This window comes from Sapajus apella, unplaced genomic scaffold, assembly GCF_009761245.1.
Source record: "Sapajus apella isolate SASKATOON/1434 unplaced genomic scaffold, GSC_monkey_1.0 scaffold78, whole genome shotgun sequence".
NCBI lineage: Eukaryota > Metazoa > Chordata > Mammalia > Primates > Cebidae > Sapajus > Sapajus apella.
This window is the reverse complement of record NW_022437018.1, coordinates 6,749,515-6,760,917: the sequence shown is the minus strand read 5'-3', so window position 1 is coordinate 6,760,917 and position 11,403 is coordinate 6,749,515.

The following is an 11,403-nucleotide window of genomic DNA, read 5'->3' as shown; positions in this document are numbered from 1 at the left end:
CTGATAAAACTTTAAAATGACCTGTAAAATAAATAAGCACACATATTTTATCTTATTTTTATTTAATTATACTTCACAAACCAAACTTAAAACATCACGTCATCTCTTGCTCCTCATGTGTGTAACTAAAATGCAGCTCTTGCCTCTTAATGACTCATCAGGCTAGTTGAACAACACTTGGTCTAATCTATACCCTGTTAGCGAGACAAATCCACTGATCACAAGTGGGATGACACAGAAACGTCAATTTGATCAACGGTGTTAAGATGTACACCGCTCTATTTTTGTGTTATTACAGACCTGTGACAACCAACTAACAGACAGGCATCAGTCCTCCTGTCACGTTTTGAGTAGCACGGATATAGCCCCCAGCACCCAGCTGGTAATTTGCAGAGCTGGAATTCACATCCAAATCTGTCATACTTCAAGCCCATGAACTTGTCTCTGTACCATACTACTTCCTGAAGCTATGGGAATACACACTCTATACCAAATAAATTTTGTGCTGAATTCTTCCCTTTTCTTCTGTTTCTTTCTCTTTCCAGAAAACTGGGCCTTCCTAGTGAAAGCTGTTCTCCATTAATTACTCAACTTCTTACACTTCCCATGCATTATTAAAGGACAATTAGCAGTTCCTAAAAAAAAATTCCTCTTCATTAAAATGTAAGTTTAAGAAAGAGAGTATATTGAAAGAGACAGTCTCAGGCTACCTTTTTTTTTTTTTTAACATTAAACTGTAACATAGTTAAAACTATTTCAAATCTAAAGGGACTATCTTTAATTTTACTTTTTAAATGTATTTTTATCCCAATTTATTTTATTGTTTAGCTACAAGAGGATGAGTGAGGTGATAGTGCCTTAAAAGCATCTGTTTTTTAGAAAAGCCTTATCATTGCCAACACACACTGTAAATAAAAAAGAGAAATAGGAAAGCTATAATACATAGTTTACCAAATAGAGTGTCACCATAAATAATTGCTGAGAAGAGCCACTACCAGAAACTAAATTTAAGTATAACATTATTTCCTCAGATAAAGTATGTCAGCAAAAACAGAACAAAAAGAGGCATAAGGAAACTCCAATTCCAACAGTGAAAACAAAGGATGAACCTGGAGGACATCGTAGTACACTAATCAGACATATAGAAAGTGGAATGGTGGTTGCCAGGTCTGGGGTGGGGAAAAGGGAGCAGCTGTTTAATAGGTATAGTTTCATTTTTGCAAGATGAAAACACTCTGGAGACTGGTTACACAACAATGTGAATATACTTAACAGTATGGAACCCTACACCTTTGAAAATGGTTAAGATGGCAAATATTATGTTGTGTGTATTTTACCACAATTTAAACAAAAATTGTTGTGGTTGCTTCATCTCACACTCCATTTCATAGGCATTTTGAATAACCCTGAACTCTTAAACCACGGTGATCAGTATTGCTACCAGCTCACATAACTTGCCTTTCCAAAATAAAATCTTTGTTTAGCTATATTTAAAAGATTAGGAAAACTGTAAGTACATGTATCAAGTTATGTGCAACAGAATCACTATTAAATGAATATATTCATTATTATTTGAAGAAAATAATTTGGGGATGAGTTAATACACCTAAATGGTGTTTACTGTGAGATATATTTTGACCACTAATTTCTTTCTGGAACAGCAGAATTTACTGTGAGTAAACTGGGGGTGGGGGGGGGGGGGGATTGTGTCTTATTACATGAAATAAAATTAGTATGGTAATGTATTATAGTTTCATTTAATCAGAAGTTTGTTAAGTAGAATAGTGCCAGTAACTTATTACTGGCTTATTCTATGAGAACTTACTCTCAACCTGTTTGAGAGGCACTATAGCAATCAGAATATAAATTTACTATTTTACCCTCGTCTCATGGGAGACCAGAACAAATCTGCTAAAAATAATATATAGCTCTCATCACACACTGATGATTCAATGTCTGGCTTCAGGATTTTGAAGAATAAAATATCAGTTGTCATCCTCAATTATATTAAAGTTGGGTTTATAACTTTTATACAAAAAGCTTATAAAATATTGAAATTAAAATCAAAATAACTCAAAAGGGCAAATCTAGTGTGTGACAGAGACTGCTTGTTACCTAATCTCTTAACCATTATTTTTCTTTAGTAAAATAACCCATTTTTTTCAGCACAGTGTATGATAAGCAAACAAAACCCATTTGTTAGCCTTCCTTCCAGCTCGATGATTGAGACCATGTGAATAAGTTCTGGGCAATGCAACTTAAGCAAATGTATGTTACTTCACTGAAAAACCTTTTTAAAAAAGCAGGCACAATTCCTTTACTACTTTTTCCCCTCCTCTTTCTTCTTTCAGTGGGTGACTATTAAATTGATGGCTGGGACTCCCACAGCCCTGGGCAATTGAGTCATAGTTTAAGTATAGTTTAGTAGCTAGATAATAGAAAACTGAATCTCTAACACTATAACGACACTTGGTGTCTTACTTTGGTTTACATAAAAAACTAATGTCTATATTTTATTAAATAATGATGACTTTGAATTGTTCTGTCACATTTAAGTAAAAGTAAGCCTAATTGCACAAAGCAGAGTAAAAAACTATGATTATTAAATAAACATAGAATGGGTAGAGAAGACCCTAACAGCAACAACAAAAAGGTAAATATATGTGGTATTAAAATTTTATTGTAGACTTAATTACTGTTGAATTTAGTTTTATATTTACCATTATACGCTGTGTGTATATATACACCTATATATGGGCTTTCAATATATATATACACTACATGATAAACTATACCCGATAATATGGTTTGACTCTGTCCCCACCCAAATCTCATTTTACATTGTGATCCCTGTAATCCACACGTGTCAAAGGAGGGACAAGGTGGGAGGTAAGTGGATCATGGGGGTGATGGACTTTGTTAACTTCTCTTCCCGGTCCACAAGGGGCTTGTTTTAAAGGCAAGAACTTCCCAGCACCATACCTCTGTCTACCTCCCCATCTGGGAGCCTAAAGCTATTTGTCTAACTTTCCTGTACAGGGGAAGAGAGATAGGCCAGGTGAGCTTGCTTTATTTAAAAAGACTGCCAAAATCCTTGAAAGGAGGGGCTCTATTGCGACCCAGGCAGCCAATCCAGCATCAGAGTTGAAGATCAATCACTCCAGAGGAAGTCTGGAAAAAGCTCCTCTCACTGGATAAGAACTTGAATGCGGCAGGTGTAGCTCAGGAGTTAAAATTCCCCCTACTCCCTTACCTATATGGACTCCATCTTTGGATCCCCTCCCATCACAGCACAGGAGCTCGCTCGCTCTCTCTTTCTCTCTCTCTGCCTAATAAATCCCTTTTCTGCAAAACTCTCTGGGTCTGATATTTACAGAACAAGCTCACCTAGCCACCAGGGCTCCCTCCCCATTCTTGGGTGAGTAAGGCCCAAGGACCTGGGAAAATACATCCTCTCAGTGAACAGTGTGCGTCATTGAAACAGCCCTGCAACCTGCTCCTGCCCCGGTTACATCGTGGCGAGCCAGGCAGGAGAAAACGTAGTAAGAGGCTGTGTTACTTTCCAGCCGTGAGTGAATCGAACCCCTCCCACTTGCTAAAATCTGTCCTATTGCTTTTCTTAAATCCGTCAAGGAGAAAGCACCAGGTACAGAGGCTGCCAGCCCTGTGTGGGACCACGGAGTCCCCGAGGCGGCTGCCCGGCTTTCTCCAAACCTGCTCCCTCTCTGTGTTGTTTCTCTGGGCGTGACCAGGCCAGGTCCAGGCCTCCTGCCCACAGGCGACAACATCTCCCCCCACCCCTGGCAGTGCCCTCCCCGTGCTAACCTGGGTGGCCAGCCTTCTCTGGTCCAGTTGTGCCAGTCGCTCCATGGGACAGTGCTTCCCTGAGGCCATTCACTCCCAAGCTTGGCGTCCTGGCCATAAATGGGGGCCGCGCAACCGCAGCTAGCTCCCAGAGGCGGGCCCTGCGTGGGACCGCGGGGGTGGTCCTCCGTGCGCAGCCTCAGAGGTCAAACTAATGAATTCATCACGCTCGGGCGACGCCTTAGACACCACCTGCAGAAAATAATCAGCCCTCCACTCCACAGCCTGAAGTTCCACGAGACTACCCTTCGTACACCTGCAAGCCATTAGAGAATCTAAGTTTGCTTTTCCGACAAGATCCCCAGGAAAGTAACAGCTCGTGAGTCTAATTCACATCCTGGCATTAACAGGACTATCACTCTTAACTTTGCTATCTGTAACCAGACTCTCAAACTCCAATTATTCCTTTCATAGCAGGGGAAAAGCCGGAATAGTAGGAAAACTTGGTACTAGCACTAGAAAAGTTACGACCTCTACTCAGTTTTAATGTAAGCTATCTCAGGAGTTAAATAATAACATTAAAAAAGTTTGCTAATTTTCTGCAAAGGCAGCTCACGCTGCAAAATAGCTTAACTCTTTAGCTGCCGTAGCTCTTTGAAGTGAAAGGGCCCTAAATCTGCTAACAACAGAAAGAAAGGGAACCTGTCTCTTTTCAGGAAGAGATCCTGAAAATACATCCTATCAGGGAACAGTGTGCTGTAACTTTGTAAACCAATTAAGTGTTATCTTAAAGGTAAAGAACTCAGGGATCAATCGAACACAGGGCTAAAGAGCTTCAAGAAACAGTATCGTGGACTTCAACAACTGGCTATCCCTGTCCACTCCTAGGCCCATTTATAACCATTCTACGATTGTTGACATCTGGGCTTCTCGTCTTTAACCTTCTTATCACATTGCTTTCTTCTAGAATTAAAACCATAGGCCACAAATAATCCTGCAAATGGAACCCCCTGGATATCCTTGGCTCATAAGCTCTATCATGGACCTCTGAATCAACCTGCACCCCTGAAAAACTCCCCTCTAGAGAAAACCTCAACTGCAGGGTCCCTTCTGTGCCCCAATTCAGTGGGAAGTAAAGAGTGATCAACACCTGTGTCCCAACAGCACTTGGACTTTCCTGTTCAGAGGGGGACTGAGGGACTATGTTAACTTCTCTTCCTGGGTCCACAACAGGAACGGTTTCAAAGGCAAGAACTTCCCAGTGCCATATCTCCATCCACCCCCCCATTCAGGGGCCTACAGTTTTTTTGTCTCATTTTCCCTCACACAGGAAGGTAGACAGCCCAGGTGAACTTCATTTGTTTAAAAAGACCGCCAAAAGCCTTGAAAGGAGGGGCTCTATTGCAAGCCAGACAGCCAATCCAGCATCAGAGTCGAAGATCTCTCTCTCTCTCTCTCCCCTCTCTCTTTTCTCTCTCTCCTCTCTCTCTAATAAATCACTTTTCTGCAAAACTCTCTGGGTCCACTACTTACTTGAACAAGCTTACTGCAACACCAAGCCTCTCTCCCCATTCTTGAGTGAGGCCCAAGGACCTGGGAAAACACACCCTATCGGGGAACGGTGGGCATGTTTGGAACACCTCTGCCGCCTGCTCCCATCCCCCGTTACAGGGGCAATCTCCCCCAGTCTGTTTTTGTGATAGTGAGTGCTCATGGGAGCTGACGGTTTTATAAGCATCTGGCATTTCTTCTGCTTGTACTTCTCTCTCTTGCTGCCATGTGAAGAAGGTCCTTGCTTCCTCTTCCCCTCTGCCATGATCATGTTTCCTGAGGCCTCTGCAGCCGTGAGGAACTGTGAATCAATTAAACCTCTTTTCTTTATTAACTACCTAGTCTTGCCTTGTCTTTACAGCAGTGTGAAAAGGGACTAATACACTATATATAGTATGGTATCTAGAATTAAAGATTAAATGTTCTGCAAAGCTTGTTTCGACAGAGGAAGGAAAACAAAGCCATTTCACAGCTCTTTCCATTTGATATTTCAGAGGCAACAATTTTTAAATCTCTCTAGTAAATTATTTAATTTTTAATAACATAAATAGTGTGAGGATATTGACCCTCCACCCCCATCATAAGTTAGGTCTGATATTTTGACATCCCATATTGGAAGATGAAAATCTAACTTTCTTTCACCTTCTTGCCCCAAGAAATCGAAGTACACATTTAAGTTATCTGACTCATTTGCGTTTTCTGTTTGGTAATATTCATATTTAATGTTCACATTATTATAGCTATGTCAGTGCTATTTGTAAGGCAGGTTGCCTCGCCGGGAGGTTGGACACACCCACCTCTGCACCCGGCACCAGGCTCTGCACTCGGCACCTAGCTCTGCCGCATGGCTCCCCTGGAAGGCTCCAGCTGATGCGAGGCTCCTGGCCGGCTCTCCCACCGAAAACCGCCCAACAACCCAACAACCAATAGCGGCTCGACCTCCCTGGCCCCTTTCCCGGGGACCATGGAACCTCGCCCGGGAGTTAAATAAATTGGCATTTAATTTTCTTATGCTGGTCTCAGTTTCCTCATTCTAAACTCGGCAATAACCCTTACACTATTCACAACTAAACCACGTACAGTTGGCCCTGAGTAACACAGATTTAAACCGAGCAGGTCTATTTATACATGGATATTCTTCTTCCTATTCACCACTCCTGAGAAAGCAAGAACAATTCTTCTACTTCCTCCTCGGCCTACTGAATGTGAAGATGAGGATAAAAAACCTTTATGATGATCTACTTCCACTGAATACATAGTAAATATGTTTTCTCTTCTGCATGATTTTCCTAATGCCATTTTCTTTTCTGTAGCTTACTTTATTGTAAGAATACAGTATGTAGTACATATATAAAATACGTGTTAACTGACTATGTATGCGACCAGTAAGGCTTCTGATCAATAGTAGGCTATTTTTAGTAGTCAAATTTGGGGGAAGTCAAAAGTCATATGTAGATTTTTGACTTTGCAAGGGTAAGTGCCACTAACCCCGGCAGTTTTCTAGGGTGAACTATAGTAATACATTATAATGCCATTGCTTTTTCTTTCCCCCCAATTTTTTGCCCTTAGAGATAATCATTTTCTAGTTTTATACATTTGTTTTATTTTCCATGTTCTTTCTTATTTTTTATTTTACTGTGACAGAGTCTTGCTCTTGTTGCCCAGGCTGGAGTGCAGTGGTGTGATCTCAGCCCCCTGCAAACTTCGCCTCCTGGGTTCAAGCGATTCTCCTGCTTCAGCCTGCTGAGTAGCTGGGATTACAGGTGCCGGTCACCACACCCAGCTAATTTTTGTATTTTTAGTAGAAACAGGATTTTACCACCTTGGCCAGGCTGGTCTTGAACTCCTGACCTCCTGATCCACCCGCCTCAGTTTGCCAAAGAGCTGGGATTACAGGCGTGAGCCGCCGCACTCAGCATATTTTCCATGTTCTTAGTAGCAATTCTATACTAATGCTCCCTTGGTATTATAAACTCCCCTTAGTATTATCAAATTCATTATCTCTTGAATCAGCTCTGTATCTTTTAAAGAAGTTCCTCATGGAGCTACCTGACTTACTCCACTCTGGCTAAGCTTCTCGACAAAAAGGCTAATCACATTTCACCTTGGGCTAGAAACATGTCATCACACCCTTTTCTAGTGTTGAATTCCATTATCTGAATTGCAGGAGTCTCTCCATCTGGGTTATTCCAACTTTTGATGAGGAACATTCCTCGTTTGCATCCTGAGAAAGGTGTGTAAGAGGTTGTCTTAGACGGCTGACTGATCTCCTTATCAAACAGTTATTTGGGCACACCTTTGTGTTTTCCTAAGCAGGTTCTTCTCATTCCTTTCAACATGGATAGTGTGAGAATTTTCTAAATTTTTTAATTCTTCTTCCTTTCTGATTAATAATTTTTTTTTTTTTTTTGAGGTGAAGTTTTGCACTGTCGCCCAGGCTAGAGTAGCAGTGGCTCAACTGTGGCTCACTGCAACCTCCACCTCCAAGGTTTAAGCAATTCTGCCTTAGTCTCCTAAGTAGCTGGGATTACAGGCGCCTGCCACCATGCCCAGCTAATTTTTTATTTTTTATTTTTTTAGTAGAGACAGGGTTTCACTATGTTGACTAGGCTGGTCTCAAACTCCAGACCTCGTGATCCACCCACGTCGGCCAAGTGCTGGGATTACAGGCGTCAGCCACTGCGCCCAGCCTCACTCTCCTCAAGTTTTAGTATAAGCAATCACAAGGAACCAGGCTACTATTTCAGTAATTTGCTTACTTGTTTCCTCAGCCAAATATCCAGAGTTATTGATTACATATTTTATTTTTCACAAAGCAACAGGACATGAACACAACCAGTCTTTGCCACTTTGTAACTAAGTTTGTTTTTCCTCCATTGTCCGATAACATATTCTTGATTTCCATTTTAGACTTTATTAGAATGACCTGTACGTTCTATAATTTTACCAATATTCAGCTCAGAATCACTTAGGTATTAACTAAAAAGACTGAGGCATTGTCCACAGCTCACCTCCCCCTGAGCTTTCATCTGAATATCCGTTAATGGTCCATTCACAGCAAAATAGGCTTTTTCTAGCATGCGCTTCACAACTTTTCAGCCTCTACCCATAACTGTATTCTAAATTTGCTGCAACATTTTTAGCTGTTTAACAGCACCCTCATTTCACAGCACTAATGTCTGTCTCAGTCCATGTGGACTGCTATAACATCATAAGCATCATAAACTGGGTGGCTTATAAACAATAGAAATTTGTTTCCTACAGTTTTGCAGGCTGAAAAGTCCAAGATCGAGGCACCAGCATATATGATGTCTGGTGAAAGGTGAAAAGGCTAATTCCTGGTTCATAGACAGCAATCTTCTGGCTATAAGCTCAAATGGCCGAAGAGGTGAGAGATCTCCCTGGAGCTTCTTTTAAAAAGACACTGCTGACTTCCCAAAGGCCCTCCTCCAAACACCATCAATCACATTGAGGGTTAGGTTTTAATATATAAATTTTAGAGGAGTACAAACATGTAGATTGTAGAAGCCTCTTTTTTCATCAGCTAATTGTTTTCCTCTTTGTTTAGGTCTCTGATTTTTATTGTAGATGTTTTTCATAGCTAGCCAGCAATCATTGGCTATTCATTCCTTTTAAATTTCCAGTTGGCTCCAGTTATACCTATAAACTTTATTCTAACCGAACCTGGTTGTTCATCTTATTGAGAAATCCTTAATCACTAGTTCCTCAAGTCTTTCTTAGAAGACTGATCAGGTTCCCAAAATATTTTTTTTCAACCTTTTGCTTGTTGCAGGTGCAGAGTGACAGTATATATTCAGCTGAACACATTTGAAATCCTAAAAGGTATAAATCTAGGGGCTTTCAACAGTTGTTATTATTAAACTTATTTAAGTATATGCTTACATCACTCTAAATCCAGGAAGGATTAGGTTTCCCTTAAAAAAAAAAAAAAAAGGCAAAGATTGCACTGTAAGCCATTTTTACCCAGAAGAGTTGCAGCTTCTAAAAGTTTACAAATATGCCATTGGTAGTACTTTGGAAAAGTTGATATCTATATATCAGGGAGAGCACATATACTAGTAATTTAAGAAGTCGGAGGTATTTGTTTAAGACTAATATCACAAAGTCATTAGTTTAGACAACATGAAAAAGAGCCAGATCATAAGAATATCTGAAATAAAATTAGGATTGAATGAGGATGTATTTGGGACCGGACGGAGGGGTGTTTTAGGAAAGGAATGTTGAGAGGCATGATGGTTTTTGACAAGTGGTATAAACTTTAATGCCCAGCTGGTTTCCCATCAGATTCATCCACAAGCAGAACAGAAAGTGAAATTATCAGAGATTTCCTGACTCTTCCTGCCTACTTTCCATATTATGTATTGGTCTTTAACGCAGGAATAAAAGTAATTAAATTAATATAAGTACATGTAAGGTTAATAATTCAGTTACTTGATAAGCATTTTTGACTGCTATCAACATACCCTATTTCCTTAATTCTGAAACACTTCAGATTATAAAATACATTTAATGATTTTTTAGAGAAAAACTATTGCTGCCACATTTGATGTATATATTGATTTTAAAATCTCAATTTCGGAAACTAAAATAAGAAAACCTATGTTGGGAATAAGAGACTAATACCCCAAAATATGGCACTTTGACATAGTGAACTAAAGAAGGAGGCGCATGCTCTCTCTGACCTCACCACCTGCTTTCCCAACTACTGTCCCTCAATCCTCTATCTGTCCTGAAACACAGGAAGAAGTTGTTCTCTAATTTCCTTTATCTCCCTAAAGTTCGGACCTAACAAACAGAACGAATGTTTTTCTTTTGCTCCCTCTTGTTTTATTACCTATGACAGAAAAGAACATCAAGAATGTAACCACAACAGAACAGATTTTTTCATAAGATAATTTTTGTCTCTAAGGATCATTCAGATTTCAAGGAGCACTATTTACAAGTAACCCTCTGTTCCCTATCCATTCATGCTCCCTCGTAATCATGTATTGCCCCTCAATGGAATTCTTCTCCCCCTTGTCATAAAATATTTCCAACCGTAACTTCTTTTGTGAGGATCCAAGCCCCCATTCTTTCCATAAACTCAACATGGTATATAAGATTCTTAACCCCAGTGGGGAAAAGGGTAATCATTCTGTGGTTCTTTGCCATGTGCATGTTAATAGATTTGTAGACCAAAATTAAAATTCTAAGCCATCCAACTGACTGAATGGACCTCCATCTTGGCTAAGAGAACCCAAAGAAACCTAAAACACTATTTCAGGTCATGATGGGAAGGGAGGATCACATATGCCTCATTATATCCTCCGCCCTTCAGAGTTCAGGCACAACTCACCAGCATTAACATTAAAACAAAATAGGTTTTTTGTAGTAATAAGATACCAAATTTGAAACTAACTCTAGTATAACATCACATGACAGATAAAGAAGGAAATCAAAATATTTTACCCTCAAATATGAGTTTCTTTGCCATTTTTTTGAAATGGTCCTGCAAAGCAGTCTTTTTTAGAAGAAAATGTGCATCTGTAAAGAATCTCTATTAACATAACTAGATCTTTCCAGGGCCTCCCAATTCTGAATAGATTAAATGAGAGTCTAACAACTTTTAAAGGCCTGAATAGGAAACATTTGCCATCTATTGCCTGTAAGGGCAGCCAGCTATGAGACTTCTTCTACAAAATAAGAACCTTCAGCTCCAGACCCCTTATCTTAAACCATCTAATTCTCTTTATTGATTCTAGGTCTTTATATAATAATTAAACTGTTTCAATCAATTGCCAATCAGAAAATCTTTGAATGCACCTATGATCTTTATGCACCCCGCTTTGAGTTGTCCCACCTTTCCAAACTGAACCCATGTATACCACACACATAGTGATTGATGTCTTAAGTCCTCCTCAAACGTAAAATATAAAGCTGTAAACCAACCACCTTGGGCACATGTTCTCAGGTCTTCTTGAGACTGTGCCTCTGGCCATAGTCACTCATATTTAGCTCAGAATAAAACTCTTCTGGCTGGATGCAGTA